This window comes from Eschrichtius robustus, chromosome 6 (genome assembly GCF_028021215.1).
Source record: "Eschrichtius robustus isolate mEscRob2 chromosome 6, mEscRob2.pri, whole genome shotgun sequence".
NCBI classification, from domain to species: domain Eukaryota; kingdom Metazoa; phylum Chordata; class Mammalia; order Artiodactyla; family Eschrichtiidae; genus Eschrichtius; species Eschrichtius robustus.
Genome location: NC_090829.1, coordinates 142,596,976 through 142,616,431, shown reverse-complemented (window position 1 = coordinate 142,616,431; position 19,456 = coordinate 142,596,976). Strand labels below are relative to the sequence as shown.

Sequence of the window (19,456 nt, the reverse complement as noted above, 5' to 3'; positions counted from 1 at the left end):
CTAACTGTTCTGTGCCTCAGTTGTTTTCTCATCTGGAAAGTGGGGTTGATAATAACATCTCCCTCCTGTAGGGCTGCTGTGAGAATTAAGTGAGTTTGTGCTCACAGAAGGTTTGGAGCAGCATGTGGCCAGCTGCAGGTGCTGAGTGTTAGCTATTATTTCTTCTCCTGCAGCCCCAGCTGTGCTGAGACGATTCAGAGGGCTTCCAGCCCTGAACTGGCCACACCAGTGACTGAGAATATCTCGCTATGATTTCATGGAGAAAACTCACATAACGAGTTCTGATGGGCAAATTTTGAAGTTGGTGCAAGACCATCCCTGTATCCCAGGGTCCCAGTCTTGGAAGAGGTACTTACGCATGAATTATTGATCTCCTAGGGCTGGAGCTGTGAGTCCCAACATGGTGCCTTGACACTGTGACCCTAACCTGCCAATAGAGGAAAGAGATGGTGAAAAGGGATGGGAAACTAATGCTAACTTTGGTTTTCATATTTCAATAAATAGGAGGAGAAACTGAAAAACTGGAGGGAAGTGGTTTGTTTTGTGATAACAAAGACCAGTTATGTAACAATTCACTATTATTTCTAGGAAGGTAACGGGTATAATTTAGAGGGTGTTTCTTGGTTTGACTTGGGGAAGAGTTCAGGGTCCTGTGCGGCTAAACACAAGATGCCCGGACAAAGCTGCAAGGGGGCCGGCCTAGGACTCGGGGTCTCTGTAGGGTTCTCACTGCGTGACGTCGGGTGCTGCTTACACTTGCCCTCTGTGCTCCGGGAGCACAGGACCCGCTTTCTTCTACCCCACGGAGGCAGCACAATGGGCCAGTTTTCATAGCTGAGGCCACCTGTGAGGCTCTGGCCAGGGTGCTCACATTTCCCCAAAGAAAAATGGAGTTTGAGCATTTAAGATGCCACAACATCTTTTCTAGAAGGTTCCGCTCCAAAAGTTCAGACCATTCAGAATATTTATGGGGGAGCAAGTCGTTTATCACAGGAATGTAAATGTCACTCTTTGTTCTGGAATGTTGCAGGTCAGGGGAGGGCATCTGGCTCTGCTCATGGCCACTCAGAGCCTTAGAGGAGATTGAAGAGGGCAGGGGCAGGACCCCCGAGCTTCCTGCAGGGGCAGGACCCTTAGAAGTCTCTTCTAAGGTGGAGACTCCAGTGACTTAATGTGAGCAAATATCCCCCAACCACCTTCTAGAGATGGGTCTACTTTTGTAGCCCCAAAACACTTCACCTTGACATTGAAGGAGATCTTTAACTGCCATGTTTAATGTCAGTCCCTCTGATAATGTCCCCTTTCAGATAATTTCAGCTGTATCCCACATGGACCTCCACCTCCCTTTCCAAAGAAAAAGCAGTTTTTCTCATTCTCCATAAGCTCCTCCATACCTCCAGGTCGTGCCCACGGTTCAGCGCTCAACTTCAGTTCCTGGTAACTGCTGGCTTCACTCTGATTACAATCAACACGTTCCTTGGGAAGCCTGTTTTTACCTTGAAACACTTCCAGATCTGGTGAGCAAAGTGCATCAGTGCTTCTAGCAGCAGATGGATTTCTAAATTTACCGGGAAAAGACCTTCATGTGATGTTGGATGAACCTTGTAAACACCTGGAGATGGAAATTGTGTTTGATGAGAATAAACTCAGGTCGGGTTCATTCATTAAGCCCAAAATGCTGGCTGGTCACTAGTCTTGTCCTTACTGGTTATGCCCTGTAGGAATTGCTGGGAGAGAGCGAGAATAATCATTTCTGTTGGTGGAAGACAAGATGGATGTAATTGTGGCAAGCAGTAGATCAGACGATGCCCATAAAATCACTTGGACATTTGGATAAAAATACAGGGGAAATGTATGCTATGATGCTGTGCTCAGAATGATCACACTGCAGTCCCCACAGGGAGTGTCACTGTAAAGTAATGGGGCAGATGGGTGGGTCCCCTTCAGTGGCCCCGAGCTGTAATCTGGGTGCAGAGCGGCCTGGGGTGACCTTGTTTTCTTTAGTGAAGTCGCTGCCTATGTGTTGAAAGCCTGGATGAATTTCTAGAATCACTTTTACATTGCTTGGCATTATTAGTCAACATTGGAGTGTTTTATGAGTACTTTTCCACTTAATCACACTCTTTATTATTGTCAAATTTTTTTTCTTTTTGTCCCTGTCACCAAACCTCTGCATATGTAGAAACACACACACACACACACACACACACACACACACACACACACACACACACACACACAAACACGGAGAGAGAGGAGAGAGGGAGAGGGGGAAGGGGAGGGGAAGGGAGAGAGTGGCGAGCGAGATACCAAGGTTCATGATTGGCAAACTAACACTATCAAGTGACTGTGGGTTCTACCACTCAGAAGATCCCGAGTGTCACACGGGGCCGCCGTCAGCGGAACTGGCAGTTCATCCTGCCAATTAGCTGCGATGCTCGGGACCAAATATTAGCAAGGCTGAAATTAATACCAAGTGATCATTTGCATCTGAAATTCAGTCGGGAGCCATTGTGAGATTTCCAATCCTGAGGTCACTGTCCTGAACATCAGCTGGGCCGATACCTTAAAGGACTGTTTATTTTCCCAAACGTAAATAGGGCGCCTGTTCTTCTTTGCATTTTCCTCCCATCCTAGCTGGCGAGGAAGTTTGTTTATATACATCATCCTAAAGGTCAGCCTTCTCAGGCTGAAAAAGAAAGCAGGCGTCAGGTGAAATAGATCAGCCCGGTGCAGGGGATGTCAGACATGCGGTGGACGGGGGCAGGGAGCATCGATAATCCCGGCCCAGCAGCTGCTCATCGTCTGGTACCTGCTTTGTGCTTGGCTGTGCGCTTGGCTCAGAGGGATTTGGACCCCGAGTTACCCGCAGGATGGTCAGCGCCCTAGTTTTTGCCCTGTTCGAGTCACGTGTCCAATACTGTCCCCTGCATAGCAACCTGTGTAGTTATTGTATGAGATACACCTACAGGCTGAAGACAGCTGCAGTTACTTAACTTGTGCTCACAGAAACAGGAGGGTACGTTGCTTTCCTCAGAGTAAAATTCTTTAAAATTGTATCTTTTATTTTTCTGAACTCACCCCTCCCACCAAGCTGCTTACATGTTTTTTAGTTGACAGTGAAATACTTTGTGAGTTCTTTTCCTTTCTCTTTCCCTCTCCAGTGCTTGCCCTGCCCCTCAGTCTTTCATGTCTCCAGTTGACTATCTTTCCTTTTAAAACAGAGAGTGAAAGAATGAAGAGAGCTTTATTGCTGCTGTTATTTTTAAAAATTAGTGATGGTGATCAAAACTTGGAAATTGTCATTTCAGGAAGGTTTTCAAGGCTGTGTTTCTCTCCATTTGGTGCGTCACCGGCAATAATTTTTCTTGCGATAACAATCATGTGGGAAAAGAATTTGAAATGACCTACTTTGTACACGATATCAAGCCTCAGTGTTCATATCGAGTATTGTTACATAGTCTCTCAATGTTTTACTTTATTATGTGTCACCTTCCATTAGGTTTAAGAATGTCATGTATCATATTCTGTTCTGATATATATCCGTATATACTACCCAATACATATACAATTAGAAGGATGTGTTTTTATATATAGGGGAAATGGGGAGAATTTCACCTACTTTGCAAATTGGTCCTAACAGTTCATTATTTTTAATAAGTAGCAATCTTACCAGTAGCACTTTCCCACTGTAGATTTAATTAGTCTTTTTTCCCCCTCCCTTTCACTAGTTGACAGAGCTGAGAGGAGGGAAACGGCGGCAATTTGAAACCTTGTTAGAAATTTATGAAGTGCTAAAATGTTTCATTCCCAGAGGCTGGCTTGCCAGCTGTCACCGGAATGCACTTGCTGTCTGCCTGCCGGCCGGTCTGGGAAGGCAGGGTGGAGGTGGGCTGCACATGTGTGCACGGCGTTGCCTAAATGATGCTCTCCGTAATTAGCCCGGGGTGGAGGGAAGCTAATTATTTTCCCCACAATTGATCAGTAAGTAATCCCCCACAACTGGTGTGTAAGATGCACAATGAGGGGGCATCCAGAGATCAAGACCCTTCACTGGCTTTAATAAACACACTGGCAGTGCAGTGAGAGGGGTCATCTTTGGTCGTGGACACCAAATCACCACCCATCTTATTGGTGGCCTCCAGCAAATACTTAACCTATTTCTAATAAGATGACCCTGAACTAATTTCTTCTGGAGAAAACCCCTTCCTGAACATTTTACAAGATGTCAAAGATGGTCTTGTGAGGGGGCCATACCCTTCCTGCAATGACTTGATTACCCTCGCCCAAATTCTTTACCCCACCGCTGTCCAAAGCCTCGAAATTCTTTCTCAGGGGACACTCTTCTGGTTGGTGTTCTTAACTGGAGATGTCACTTGTGGCCACAGACACCCTGGAGAATAAACAATTCATAATAAAGGTGTGGCTGACTCACCCAGAGCCCTGGGCTTGGGGGGAGAGTTAACACCTGACGGCAGACACGAGGTGCGGTGGAGACCACACAGGAGGACCAGGAGGGCTGACCAGGGACCAGAGGGGCCTGGCAGCTCCTTAGACGTTTGCCTCCAGTCTGGCCTTGCTCTGTGCAGGGTGGAGCCCGGGGGTCCGAGGGGGCAGCCTCCTCTGCTGGTGCCAGAGCGCCTCACTGGGAGAGGGGCAGGTGCCCGGCCATCTTTGCTTTAATCTCCATGCGCCCAGAGACGGCAACAACACTGATTAGGAAATGATGCTCTAAGCCCCCTCCCCCCGCCCCCGAACTAACAGTTAGTGTGAAATATTTCTGGTGGCACAGCACCCTGTGACAAGTTCTTTTTTTTTTTTTTTTTTAAATCTTACTTTCAATGTACCAGAGTGCTCTCTAATTAGGAGCTTTATTATCTGCACTCATTTGCTAGGGCTGTTGTAACAAGCACCACAAGCTGGGTGACTTAACAGTAGACTTTCAAGGTGCTGGATTCCTTAGAGGCCTGTGGGAGAAGACTGAGTTCCATGCCTCCTGACTTGCAGACGGCCGTCTTCCTGTTCACATGGCCTCCGCCTGTGTGCCTGTGCCCAGGTTTCCCCTTTTCATAAGGACAGAGTCAGATCGGATTAGAGCCCACTCACTCACAATGACCTCATTTTACCTCGATGACTTCTGTAAAACCCTATCTTTAAATGAGGTCACATTCTGAGCTAATGGGGGTTATGATTTCAATACTTGTATTTTGAAGGGACACAATTCAGTCCACATACTCTCCATTCATTTATCCAAAAACTACATGTCAAACGGCCATCAAGGGACTTCCCTGGTGGCGCTGTGGTTAAGATTCTGCCTGCCAATACAGGGGACACAGGTTCGAGCCCTGGTCTGGGAGGATCCCACATGCCACGGAGCAACTAAGCCCATGTGCCACAACTACTGAGCCTGCGAGCCACAACTACTGAAGCCTGTGAGCCTGGAGCCCGTGCTCCACAAGAGAAGCCACCGCAATGAGAAGCCCGCACACAGCAACAAAGAGTAGTCCCCGCTCGCCGCAACTAGAAAAAGCCCGCGTGCAGCAACAAAGACCCAACACAGCCAAAAATAAAAATTAATTAATTAATTAATTTTAAAAAAATCACTTAAAAAAAAACGGCCATCAAGGACAAGGCCCTGTGAGGTTCAAAACTTCTGAAGGTACAGCTGCTGGCCTATGAGTCCACAGGGCCCTCTGTGGGTCATGGCACATGTGGGTGCACATGTAGGCCCCCAAAATGCCCATGTCCTAATCCTGGAACCTGTGAGGATGCTACCTTACATGACAGTCAGGACTTTGCAGATGGGATTGAGTTAAGGAGCTTGAGTGGGGAGATTATCTAGGTAAGCCCAATGTAGTCACGGGGGTCCTTATAAGAGGAGAGCAGGAGGGCAGGGGACGGAAGGAGAGAGAGACAGAGTGAGGAGATGGAAGAGGGGGCCACAAGCCAAGGACTGCAGGCAAAGACAAGGAAGCGATCCTCCTTTGCAGCCTTAGGAAGGACCGGCTCTGGCCACCCATGTGGTCTTCTAACCTCTAGGACAGTAAGATAATAAATCTGTGTTATTTACAGCCACTAAGTATGTGGTGATTTGTTACAATGGCAAATAGGAAAATAATGCCGGTACCAAGCTGGTGGGCTTGGAGCATCCCGGAGCTGTACTTGGGTTTAGCAAAGTTGCATAGAGTAATGGGTGATAAAGCCCACTGCCTGGAAAGAGCATGGACAAAGCCTAAGACTTGATCTGGAGTCACTCACTAACAATTTTCAAGCCCTCACCCAGGTTCCACTCAATTCAGATGCCAGACCAGCTTGTTCCATAGGAGCTGGCAGGTTACAGATGGGATGGAGGCATTGAAGCTAGGAAGGTAGACATTCAGCCATGATTCCTGCATCATAGCAGGGAAAGGAGAAGAGCTGAGTACCAAGCTGTGGTCCAGGAATCTCTAGATTGTAAATAAGTCCTTCCATCCATTTTGAAGCCCAGCCCAATGCACCACAGTCTATCTGCCTGTCGTCTTTCTGTCTCTCTTTCCCTCTCTCTCTGCACACACACTCACTGAGGGTGTGTGACTGAGTTGGCTCCCAGCAAGGTGTCTTGGGGAACCCTGTTCTAATTAAGCCGGAGCACCAGCTGGGAGGATGAAGGGGTGGATAGGAAGGTCAGTTTGGGGGTCAGGCACAGCAGGTGGAGATGCAGGAGGGCTGGGTGCTGTCATAGGTACAGTTGGTGCACTGTTCCCCAGAGACCCTGTGTGGGAGTCTCATGCAGCTCCAGGAACAGAGGACAGCCAAGCAAGACATTGGCCAGTGGGGACGGAGCGGGTCACAGAGAATCTCTGCAGCAGAATGCCATAGCTGCAATGATTCTTCTGACTCTTGCCTGCCTGACTATGGCAAAACAGTGACGCTGCTGATGGCTTTGAGTGTCTGTAAGTGGCAACTTTTAACTCTGTGAATGGCCTGCAGCTGAGGCCTCTGTGGTCCGGTTGAAAGAGCATTGTCTCTGGGGCAAGGTGGGCTGGGAAGCAAATCCGAATTCTGCTCTATATGATCCATGGATTTTTGTGCAGGTGACAGTGCCTCTCTCAGCACTCTCAGTTTCCTTATCTTAAAAACTGGGAATCATCTTGTAATACTTGGAGCAGGATTGAGGCAAGGACCAGTGGAATCGATGGGTGTGGAAGGCTCAGATGCAGTGCCTGATTCTAAGTGGGGATCGGAGAGGTGAATTCTGCCTCTCACCACCTCCCTCCTTCGGGGTGTGGAGGGTGACGGCTGGATTTCGGACTGGGACGGCGATGCTGAGACGGAGGTGGGGAGGGGGGAAGGTGGTGCTGAAAGCATAGGCACCACCTCGTGCTGTGCACTGACTGCCACCAGGGAGCATCTCAGAGATGGGGACGTGGTTGTAGGCAAACTTTGACCACTCGTACATGTGTCGGCCTTAGCTGGTTCTCCTGCTCGTATAGCAAGGGCTGTGGGGTCCACCAGGCCAACAGCCAGCCCAGCAGTCTGAGAACTGGACCAGATCTGTGCTGAAGGCAGCACCGAAGGGTCTTAGCAGCACAACTCCCTGTTGACGTGAGTATTAATCATTAAGAACGCTCCCTTGAGTCCCCCAACTAGAAGAGGAAGAGGATGAGACAGGTGAGCCAGCAGGCTTTTCTCAATATCATGGGTATTTATCAGTGATTGGAAGGGCATCGGGGAGACACACACACACTTTAGAGGTTGTTCAGTTGGTTATTTTCTTCAGGCTTCAAAAAGATGTAAACCAGCACAGAGAGATTCCAAAGTACTGTGAGACACCCAGAGTAGAGCTGGCTACAAGGCTGCCACGATGTTGGGAGAATTAGGGGACGGTGAGGGGTCTTGATTGTTGGGGTTTTGGGGAGTGGTGGGAGGTGAGATGGGACGCTCAGGATGGAATTAGAATAAGAAACAGTTTGAAAGGCTGAGGAGTGTGGAATTGAACCTGGGGTCCACCTGGGCGATTAGTTCTCGTTCCAGAAGGACTCAACACCCCGGAGGAGGGATGGGGCAAAGGCAAAGATCTGGGCTGGGAAGGAGCTGTTGTGATTTCTCCTGACCACCTCTTTCTCCTCACCTTTCTCTGTCCCTTCTCTCTCCCACATGGTTCTATCCCCCCACTCCACACCCCAGTACTCCTTTCAGGCAGCCCTGTGCAGTCTAGACCCCTCTGCTCTGAGGATCGTCACAAGTGCATTGGGGTTCTTTGGGAGTAATTTATTAACTAGGAAACATGTTTGGGTGCAGGCCAGGTGAGCTACAGACCAGATGTCTGCCTTAACATCACCTGCTAGACTAGGAGAGTGTCTTGACCAGGCCTTCTGAAGAAGCCTGTTTCTCCTGAATTTCTGCCAGGCATGTCTTGGCTGGAAGAAAGACAAGCCCACTTGGGATGTAAAGGCTCCCTTAGGAGCTGGGTTAACACCTTGCTCTCCTAAGGTAACCAGGGTGGCTCTCCTAGTCCTCAGCCAAGCAAGCAGCTGACTGCAAAGCCACAGTTGGCCCCAGAGAAGAATAGGTGTAAGCAAAGGGATTCATTCAGTTTTATGCCAGAAGTTACTGCACCTCGTACAATCTGTATCTCAGTTTCAGTTTCTTATTTTGTGATCTTTCTTTCTTCCCCGGGTTCTTTTTCTGTGTTTCCCAGAATATATATATATATATGTATTAATTTCCTAGGCTGCTATGACACAGTACCACAAACTGAGTGCCTTAAAACAAAAGATATTGATAGTTCCAGAGTTCTGGTGGCCAGAAGTCTGAAATTGAGGTGTCGGCAGGGTTAGTTCCTTCTGGACGCTCTGAGGGGGGTCTGTTCCAGCCCTCAATCCCAGCTCCTGGTGGCTGCCAGCGGCCCTCGGTTTATGGCTGCATCCCTCCATTCTCTGCCTCTGTCGTCACGTGATATTCTCCTGGTGTGTCTGTCTCTGCACCTCTGGAACGTTGGTTATATCTGTTTCCAAATAAGTTCACATTCATAGCTACTGGGGATTAGACCTTGAACATACCTTTTTGGGAGACACACTTCTGCTCATCACACTATACGTACTGAGTCCTGCACACAAAACAGTGTCAGGCATATAGGGAGGGTTCAACCATGCCTTGGTGAACAAATCAACGAAAAGACCAGGCATTAGAAGGCAAAGGAAGAGAACATGGCAGATCATTCTCAAACCACGCATTGAAAGGGCTTCTGTTGGGATGGCTGGGATGGCTGGGCCTCTGCTTGTGTTTCTTAGCCCCCAGGGGGCTAGCCTAGCTTGTCCACATGGTGGTCATGCCATGTCTCCAGCAAGTCCAGTGCACAAGCACTTTTCAGGCCTTTGCTTGCATCATGTTTGTGAATATCCCATTGGTTAAAGCAAGTCACATGGCCAAGCCCAGATTCAAGGAGTTGAGAAGAAGACACTTCTTCATGCGAGGAGCTGCAGACACATCGCAAAGGCCAAGTACAGAGGGACGGGAAAATTTACTACAGCCATTTTTTGCGGGTAATCAACCATAGATTTTGATTGACATGATCTCTTGTATATGCAGTATAGTAAAATATGTATATATTGCCACTTGGTAACTTTCTTCATAGCTGTAGAATATTCTAGAAATTAATTGCACAGGCTTGCAAGCTACGTGGCCTGGGTTGCAATTCTAGCTCCAAGACATACAAACTGTATGACCTTTGACCGACCTTTCTGTGCCCTAATTTCCTTGTGTATAAAATGGGGATAAAAACACCTTCCTAGGGATGTGGGTGGTAAGGATTAAGTGAGTTAAAATATGAAAGTGTTTAGTACAGTACTTAGCACATGGCAACCGCTAAATAAATGCTATATGTTTTAATTAATATCTTTGTTTGCTCTTTTTTTTTGACAGATATTATTTAATGATGGTAATCATTTTCTGAAAAGCTGTACCAATATTAATTTTAGGCAGAACATAACATGAAATTATTTCGTGAAATATAGTTCATGCTCTCCTGACATCACTCCCAACAGAAAACTTCCAGTCTATTTGCTGTTTCTTGGCAGATGAGACATTCATCCTTTAATTCCCTGATTGTCTTCCTCAATGATTTTTGGAAACGTTTTTCTCTGTCTGAAACATTCCGCAGACTTTCCTTGGTATCCTCTAGCTCGCTGATCACTTGATCTGATTTATGCTTACGCTTCTTTGGACTGTCCATTACACTGTAGCTGTGCTCAGAAATGAACTGGGGCTGGAATTCTTCCATACACGAGGAAGCACCAGCACGGTGGTGACTGTGGTTTGTGGCTGGAAGGGCTTGAGGGTGAAGTTTTTCCTACAGTGAAACTTTTCTCTTTTCCCCTGTAAGTGAGATAGGGAATTAGAAGGTATGACTCCAGGTTTCGTTTTAATATTTGGAGCGCTTCTGTCAAAATCTGTCTTCTTAAGGTGCCTTGAACACAACACACCTCCTTTTTTTAGGCTCCCAAATGCCTGCAGCATTCACATCACATCTTTTCTTGCCAATACCCATTTTCTTTTGACGTTTTCATCCGTGGGGAATACGTGAAATGTCAGTCCTTTTAACTTGGAATTTGGTAAACAGCGAGAAGCACATCCAATGGCCGAGCAAGATTTCACCATGGTTTTAGCGACTCATACCAGAACGTTAGCGGCGAAGGCAGCGACTAACGCTCACGACAGAGATTGCGCCTCCCCTCGCTTCCATCCCATCAGCCCTCTTGGTTTGCTCTCGAACTCACCTGTCCGCTAATGTGTGCATGGTGTGTGTGTGTGTGTGTGTGTGTGTGTGTGTGTGTGTGTGTGTGTGTGTGTGTGTGTGTGTGTGTGTGTATATATGTGTGTGTGTGTGTGTGTTGTATGTGGCGTTGCAACAGGGAGGACAGGATAGTGGCAGGGTCAGCAGAAGGATGGAGCCTGGGTCCAAGGTGTCCGGGGAAGGTGACTGGGAAGATGTCGGTGCCTCCACCTGGGCTCAGCATGGGAGGAGCTGGGCTTGATGATGAGAAAGACTTGGCCACTCTTCCTTCCCTTCTCTGTCACTGCCATGGTCATTGATTCACTGCCCCCAGGAACGAAAAGAAATGCCAAACGGTCGCACAGCCCCTTTCACTTTGCAGATGGAAATTTGAAATGCACTGAGGCTTAGTGGCAAATTCCAGGTCACAAAGCTCACAAGTGCAGAACTGTGCATGTGAAGGGTGCAGATTTTTGGCTCTGCTGCAGTGGTCTTGCAGGTTCTTGTTTGTCTTAATTCATTCTACAAAGCATTGTTTTTTAAACATTTTACTTCTTGACTCTTCAGTTGTCCTTTGTATGCATATCAGGTGTGTGTTCCCATTAGGCTGATCTATAGCATAATTTCTGCACTAGAAAAGGGAGTTAAATAGAGCATTGAGGTGACTGTACTCATCTTAAGGTTATTTAAAAGCAATTACTACCATTAGTTGGAAGTGCTACCTCAGGCTACTGATAGTAGTGTGCACCTAACAATCCGATTAATTTGTAAATGGATTAGTTTGTATCTTGACCAATGCATTTGCTTTCAATTCAGTATTATATAGATCTAAAGAGCGTCAGTTGTATCCGTTTATACTTTGTATAATGTGTTGCTTCATCTTTAAGTAGAGGATTCACTCATTCCCTTCCCCCATGAAATGTTACTTCATTTATATTTTTGCTTCCTAAACTATGATTCATGTCTTTTTAGGTTCTATAATCCTTATTAAATCATTTTAGCTCTTTCTGTAGTTTTCAGGATTTCTAGCTGGTTTATATTCAGTATCGTTTGAGGTACAATCAAAGGTGATACTGTAACATCAGATCACATGCCAGCCCAGCCCTGTCTAAAAGCAACTTTCTGTGATGATGGAAATGTTCTAGAACATGAGGCCATTTAATGGCTCGTAGGCACTAGGCAGATGTGACTCCCAAGCACTTGAAATGTGGTTAGAGTGACTAAGGAGTGGAATGACTGATTTTATTTAACTTTCATGGGTTTGAATTTAATAGTCACTTGCAGCTGTTGGCCGCCATATGGGATGGCACGGTTCTGGAGGACAAAGGACTGTAGATAAGCTATGGAAGGTTTTGACCCATCCAAGGCCCTTTGTCGTCCAGAGATAGAGGTCTTAGTGTCACCACACTGGACTCACCTGGTACAACCAGATTTTCCCTGGAGAAGGTCATTTTCTGGTATCTCAGAGGTCAAGGGAAACCTCCTGATACATGAAATTGGATGGATTCTTGTAGATACTCTCCCCAAATATATAAGTGATTAAGTAAAACAGTTTGTTCATCAGGCACCTGCCATGTAGCAGGAACATGGACAGGCTGGCTTCCCAAAGGCCTGGTGTTCAGGAGAAGGAAGCAAAATACACGTTTACCTGAGCTTCACACATAGTGGAGGCCGAAGGGCTGATTGTGTCTACTCGGGTGTGGCGTACCTGAGGTGTTAGATACTTTGGACCATAGTTTATCCCGTTGTTTGACATCCATTACCTCATTCATTCATTCAACAGATGTTTATTGAGTGTCTAGCATATAATATTTGCTGGGGATAACTAGTAAACACAACAAACTCATTCCTTCCCTCCTCCATTTACTTATTTATCTATCTATCTGTCTATCTGTCTACTACCTACCTACCTATCTGTCTATCTGTCTAGCTATCTATCCATCTGTCTATCATCTAATTTATTTCCTTGAGCTTTATTCACAGGGCTACAGTTGAACATTTGCATTCTTATCCAGTGTTATAACAATGTTTTAAAGATAACTGCACGTTTTCTCACGTATTGTCTCAAATCGTCTCGGTGTTCATGCCAAAGTGTCAGATGTCAGTGGAGCCAAAGGTAATTTTCCTGAGGAAGGACATTGAGTGGAGTCTCTGCCTCATGATGCAGTTTTCAGCTGTGGGAGCCCGTGAGGACCCACGTGTACGTGGGCGGTGAGGGCAGCTGCTCTCAGGCAGGAGGGAGAGCTGAACTGGCTCCTGAGAAAAGGAGGGGCGCAGCAGAAAGGAAGCACCCGCTCTTAACAGAGTCTTTGGGAATTCATTCTCCTCTCTTGATACGAACCCCCATGCTACTAAGTCAAATTCTGTGGTTTGTGTGATGCATCAGAAGATTTCTTTTTTCATCATTGCCCTGTACAAAGTGCTATCAGTGGATACAAAATCAGAGATAACGGTCACCTGCTTCTTGCCTTGGCTGTTCTTAGAGCTCAGTCTCTTGGGGTGAGTTTTGCCATCCAGTTGGGCTGTGGAACAAGAATAAGTGAACTGATTTTGCTGCACAGTGAGTTTGTAGTATGGCCAAGGAAGCAGCACAGAGCACTGTATCCGTGGTGGGACCATATTTGAAATCCCGTGTTATGAATATTGGATTCCAAGGAGGTGATGTGGTCTGGTGTGCTCTAAATGATTTTTCTTGTCTTTTTACAAATTTTTTACACTAACAAAATGTGTGTGTGTAGAACCCTTGCCGAAGTTAAGAAACCGAAGGGTGTCCTTGAAAATTCCCCTGTGTGCTCCTCTCCAATCACACCCCCTCCCCCAGAGGGAACCTCACTCCTGAATTTGATGTTAGTTAATTCTCTGTAGTTGTGTCAACATATGTTTGTAGCCCACAGTACTATCTTGCTAAGATCTGCATGCTCTTGCACTTTATGCAATTAGAATCACAAAGGAGGTGTTCTTCTGGGACTGGCTTTTTTTCTCAACATTATTGCTTTGAGATTTATCCATGATGGTGTGTGTAGTTCGTTCTTCTATTCAACAAATAATTATCTGTGCAATTGCTGTGCCCATTGATTCTATGTCTGGAGCTAGAGAGCGAACAAAACAGGCAACCCAGTGTCCTGTGGTAGCTTCATGCTTGTGCATGAACAAGATAAATAGACGGTGTAGCTGGTTAGATGGTAATTGGTGTCAGGGGAAAACTGAAGCAGTGAAGAGTAATTTTAGGGGAGATGCGGAGTTTCAGATGGGGGGCTGAGGAGGGGACATTGGTGTGAAAACCTGGGGATGGTGAGGGAGAGGGGCAGGGAGATGTCAGGGGAAGAACTTCCCAGGCAGAGCAAACAGGAAGTTCTGAAGCCCCGCAGCAGTGTTGTGTCAGGTGTGTTTCAAGTACTATAAGGAGGCCTCCGTGGGGAGAAGGCAGGGCGAGCGAGGGGGTGCAGGCGGAGGAGGTGAGGACAGAGAGAGAGTGGGAGGTGTTGGAGCAGAGTGACATTCTGTGACCCGAGTTCTGACCAGATTTCTCTGTCCGTCGCGTGGAGCTCGCAGACCAAACGGGCATTGCAGTCCTGCTAAGGAGAGATGATACGGATGTGGTGAAAGGGGGTCGTGTTTCGGTTGAGCGTTAGGTTTTTCTGATGAATGGGATCCGCGGTGATAGAGAAAGGACGATTGCTTTCAGGTGCTGCTTGTGGTGATGGGGAAGCCGGAGAGAGGAGAGGTTGGAGGGCAGGAAGGGCAGGACCAGGGCTCACTTAGGGGCCTGTCCGCTCTGCGAAACAAACTCAGCATCCTAGTGCAGATGGGAGGGTGCAGTTGGGCATAGACGTTAGGAGTTCAGATAAGAGGTCTGGGCTAGAACTAGACATTAGGAGATGCCAGCCTAGAGATACCATTAAAAACCTTCAGAATGGGTGATCATCAAGGGAGTGAGTATAAATAGGGAAAAGGTCCCAGACTGAGTGCAGAGACACTTCAGAATTCAGGAAACGAGAGGGAATCCTCAAAGGAATCTGCGTAGGGGCATCAAGAGGCTTCTGATGAGAGGGAGACTGGGCATGATCAGGAGCGTCAAATATGCATGTCATGCTGGGGTGACATGTGCGCCGTGGTGACGTCTGTAAGAGCGGTTTTGGTGGAGCGGTGGGGAGAAACACCTGCTTAGGATGTGAGAATAGGAGGCTGAGGGGGAAAGTGGAGCCAAGGAAGGATTTGAGATGAGAGGGTAAGACGGGTGTGATAACCTCTCAGCGATATGCTGTTAGGAATGATCTAGTAGAGAAGTGGAATTCAATGATTTGAAAAAGAAAAGGAAAAATTTAATTCTGTGAAATGCCTACTAATGCCTTTAGCCCATTTGTTATTGGATTGTTTATCTTCTTCCTCTCTCTCTCTTTGTAGTTTATTATATATTCTTTATACTAATTCTTTGTTAGTAATGCGGTTGCAGATGCTGTAAATATCTTCCATTAGTGCTTTATATTTCACCTTTTTGCTGTTTTTCTTGATGAATAGGTACTCGGATTAATTTTACAATTTTTGATTGGTGTTTTTGTCTTAAAAAATGTGTTCCTACTACACATTTCCTATTTTTTTTCCCAAATAGTTTGTATTGACTTTCATTTCATTAAGTCCTTAGTTTACCTTGAATTGATTTTTGTACAGTGAGAGATAGGGATTAAATTTCGTTTACCTCCATATGGTAACAAATAGTCCCAGCGTTATTTACTGAGTGTTTCTTCTTTTCCTTTCTTCCCTCCTGCGTAGTGCAGGTTTCTTCTGGCCTCTCGTTGGCTCCAGAGACCCACGGGTCCATCCCCGCACCAACAGCCCACTGGTTCAATTACCGTGGTGTATAACTAGTCTTATTATCGGGTAGGGTGAGTCCTTGCTGTTCTTGGCTCTGTAGACTTTTGTGTAAATTACGAAGTAAGATATTCGAGTTTCTCTGAAAAGCCTTTTAGAACTTTGATGAGGCATTAAAACATTGTGCTTAAGAAGACTCTGGCCCTAATATGCGCAGCATAGAATTCTGGCTTCACCCCATACCAGTTTTGTGTCTCAGTTTCCTCATCTGCAAAACAGGGATGACAAAGATACTTCCTCATAATGGGAGGAGTAAAGAGTTACTGGCCGTGAGGCCCTCAAACATTCTCTGGTATATGGGAATCGCTGAGTATAAGGTGTCATAATTATTGTTATTTTTTATTGCACTTTCTTTTAAACTATTGATCAATTTAGGGAATGTTGACCTCTTTATACCACAAAGACAAAGACAAATTTTGAGGGATTTAGGGAAAGTTCCTCAGACCCAGGACTTGTGAGAGATCCTGAGACTTTCTTACCACATAGAAACGTGATATCTGAGTAAGTCTCTGTGGCATGAAATCATTTTACTGATGTAATTAATAGATTATAAAGTAAATTTTATCAAATTTTATTTATAATAAATAAATAAAATTTATGTGTTTGTTAGTTTTTAGAATAATTTTTCTGCATGTCAGATTTTACTTTTTTATACAAACCAGATTTTTCCCTTCTGATATGAGCAAATCCTCACTGCCTTTTTTGGGGTGATGTGAATTCAACCTCTCCGGTAGGTTAACCCCTCTTATTATGTCAGGGTAGGGAATAAGTAAAAAATAATATACTTTGTGGAGAGAATTCTCTCATTTTCTGGGACTTGTAAAGACCTTATTTGTTCCAGGTGACAAGTTTCAAGTGGGATAAAAGGCCATTATTTGTGAGGAATGGCAGCTCAGATATAGCAGAGTTGCTGCCAGGAGTTGATGACGCAGAAACAATTCCTTTGGGGCAAGACTGTATTGAATGGGGAGTTATTAATGGCATTGAACTGTGTTATGGCTGTAAGAACAGTGTCTGTGGGACCACCCACCACATTCACTTGGGGAGGTGGGCTGCTCTTTGCAGGTCACTATAAAAAAAAGCTCTTCAAAAGTGGTTGCTTCAGACACTCTGCTTTCAGGCCATAAAGGTCATTAATCAGTAACCCATTATGCTCCAATCAGAGCAGAATTGTAAACTCAATACAGAAGGCTTCTACAGTGCTGTTCAGTTAACTTGTTTAGTGGAGGGTGCCTTTTGGAGATTGTACTTAGGAGTCAAGCAGACATGGGTTCAAACTCTGCTACTTACCAGGTGGGTGATTTGGAGGACATTACTTAACCTTTCCTGTAATTTACTTTCTTCTTTAAAACTGAAATGATGGTGATGGTGATGATGTGTAATGATTTTGGTGATGAAGGTAGTGATGACGATGATGGTGATTGTGACGATGAGATCCCCTTTCTCACATGATTGTTGGGAGGTTGAGACCTAATCCGCGTAAAGTAACCAGCGCAGAGCCTGGCCCGTTAAATTTCAGGTGCCCTTAACTTCTCTCCCAAACCGTCTACTCTTGTTCTGGATTTGCTTTATTTGGGCGTAAGTATATCAGTTTTATATTGCTACTGCATCAAATAATTATAACCTCGGTGACTTAAAACAACACACCTTTATTCTGCCATAGCTTGGAGGTCAGAGGTCTGAAATCAGGTTCACTAGGCCAAAATCAGTGTGTCGAGGGGTGTTCCCTCCAGAGGCTGTAGGAGAGTGTCCATCCCCTTGCCTTTACTTTCTCTAGAGCTGCATTCCTGGGCTCCTAGCGCCTTCCTCCACCTTTGAAGCCCACAAGGTAGCGTCCTTTTTCACTGGTCTCATTGTTTTCCTCTTCTGTATCAAATCTCCCTTTGTCGCTCTCTCGTAAAAACGCCTGTGATTGCATTTATGGCCATCCAGATAATCCAGGATAATCTCACCATCTCAAGGTCTTTAATGTAATCACATCTGCAAAGTTCTTGTCGCCACATAAGAAAGCGTTGACTGGTTCCAGGGGTTAAGACCTGCATATCTTTGGGGGCCATTATTCAGCCTACCGCACTAAGAATAAAGTAAGTTCAAAGTGAAAACACTATATAATGATACCAGTTCATTAAAAAATAAAACCACCACGCTCAGCAAAGTCATATTCCACGTCACGTCCCTCATCAATGAAAAAATGTAGTGATTACACGTAGCAGAGTGATAAGAAAATCGATTCACTGGCCTGGATCCTGCTGGGACTCCCTGGGAAGCCATTGGCAGTGCCAAGAGTAGAGGCTAAAGCTATTTGGAAATTATATACTCTACATCTTTAGGGGCCAAGATTACCTTGGGCTTCAACCTCAGATGCTGTGTGTGGCTTTACTGGTTGTATACAAAGATGTGAAGGACACCCACTGGAGTTATGCAGTGCACAACTAGTGTGGCTGTAAGTGGTGGACTCTGTGATGCCCACCAGACTATACACTCCAGAAATGTGCGGCCCATGTCTGTCTTGTATCCCCACTACCCGCCACAGTGCTTGGCATCGAAGAGGCACTTGTATTTGGGGAAACAAAGGAATGAAAAGATGGGTGTTCAATCTGAGAACCACCAAGTAACTCCGCAGCTGTGGTACCCAGAAGGATAGTTTCTCAGTAGTGGCTGCACATTAGAATCATCTGAGAAAGATCTTTAAAAAAGAAAGTTCTAGGCCTGGACTCTGTTTACAAAGTTCTGATGTATTTGGTGTGGGTGGGTCTGCGGTATTACTACTGTTTTTAGAAACATCCCAGGTGACTTGACTGTGCAGCCGGGTAGCTAACCGTTGGTCTAGAGTGGTGGTTCTCAAACTTCAGTGTCCATTAGAATCACCTGGAGGGCTTGTTAAAATGCAGGTTTTCTGATTCCGCTGGGGGGCTGAGATATCCATTTCTAACAAGCTCCCACCTCAGGCTCATGCTGCTGCTGTAGGGACCGTACTTGGAGAACCACTGCTCTGGAGTACAGTAGGTAAGTCCGTTCAGCGTGCGCTGGGGCGAACAGTTGGGGCACCATTCTAGAAGAGTATGTGTGTGTGTACGTGTGTGTGCATGTGTGTGTTTGTGCACACACAAAAGATGTTGAGCACCCACTCTACACATTTTAGATATCTAGTTTTATTCCTTCTATCCAACAGCCTGCCAAGGTAGGCATGTTTAACCTTCAGTTTTTTAGCTGACAAACTTGAAAACCAGGGAGGTGAGTTTTGCTTGAGTCATGCTTCATCTTTTCAGTATGTCACAAAATCACACCCTCCAGAGACTAGAGACATTTTCACTGTTTTGTGCTCAGCTTTTTTCTCCATTTCTGATCACGGCTGCTGTCCTGACCTTGGTGGCTGCCGTGAGAGGGCCCTGGGAGATTATCCTGGTCCCCCACTTATTCTGTATAAGGGGAACAGCCTCTGTCCTCCTTGCACAGCACACGTGGCTGCTTAGCTAAAATATCTTGAATCGACTTGAATAGAGACACTGCACGCTGACTAACTGAGACTTGGGAAATGACAGCAATTTGAAATTTGCTGAGCTTAGCATCATTCTCAACTTCTGATATTTTGACTAGGACTTCGTAAATTACAAGAGACATTTTTCAGGACCATACCACCTGTCTTAAAGCCTCTGGGCAAAATTTCAAAGGACTCCCTCCTTGCTGGCTGCCCTTCCTGGTTTTCTGAGCCCTCCCCTCATTCCCAGTGTCCCTACCACCCAGAAGTCTATGGTCCCCAGCCTCCCTTGCTTGGGTCAAAAACCTGGACTCCATCCAGATGTATCCCAAACCTCCCTTTCATCTACTTTATCC

The 19,456-nt window shown here is 45.9% G+C and overlaps 1 protein-coding gene and 1 pseudogene across 1 annotated transcript in view; one reads left to right on the top strand and one right to left on the bottom strand.

Moving 5' to 3' along the window:
• DSCAM (DS cell adhesion molecule) overlaps positions 1-19,456 on the top strand; it is a 738,451-nt gene that overhangs the window by 80,282 nt on the left and 638,713 nt on the right. The window lies entirely within an intron of this gene.
• On the bottom strand, positions 9,956-10,638 carry LOC137766669 (THAP domain-containing protein 6 pseudogene; annotated as a pseudogene).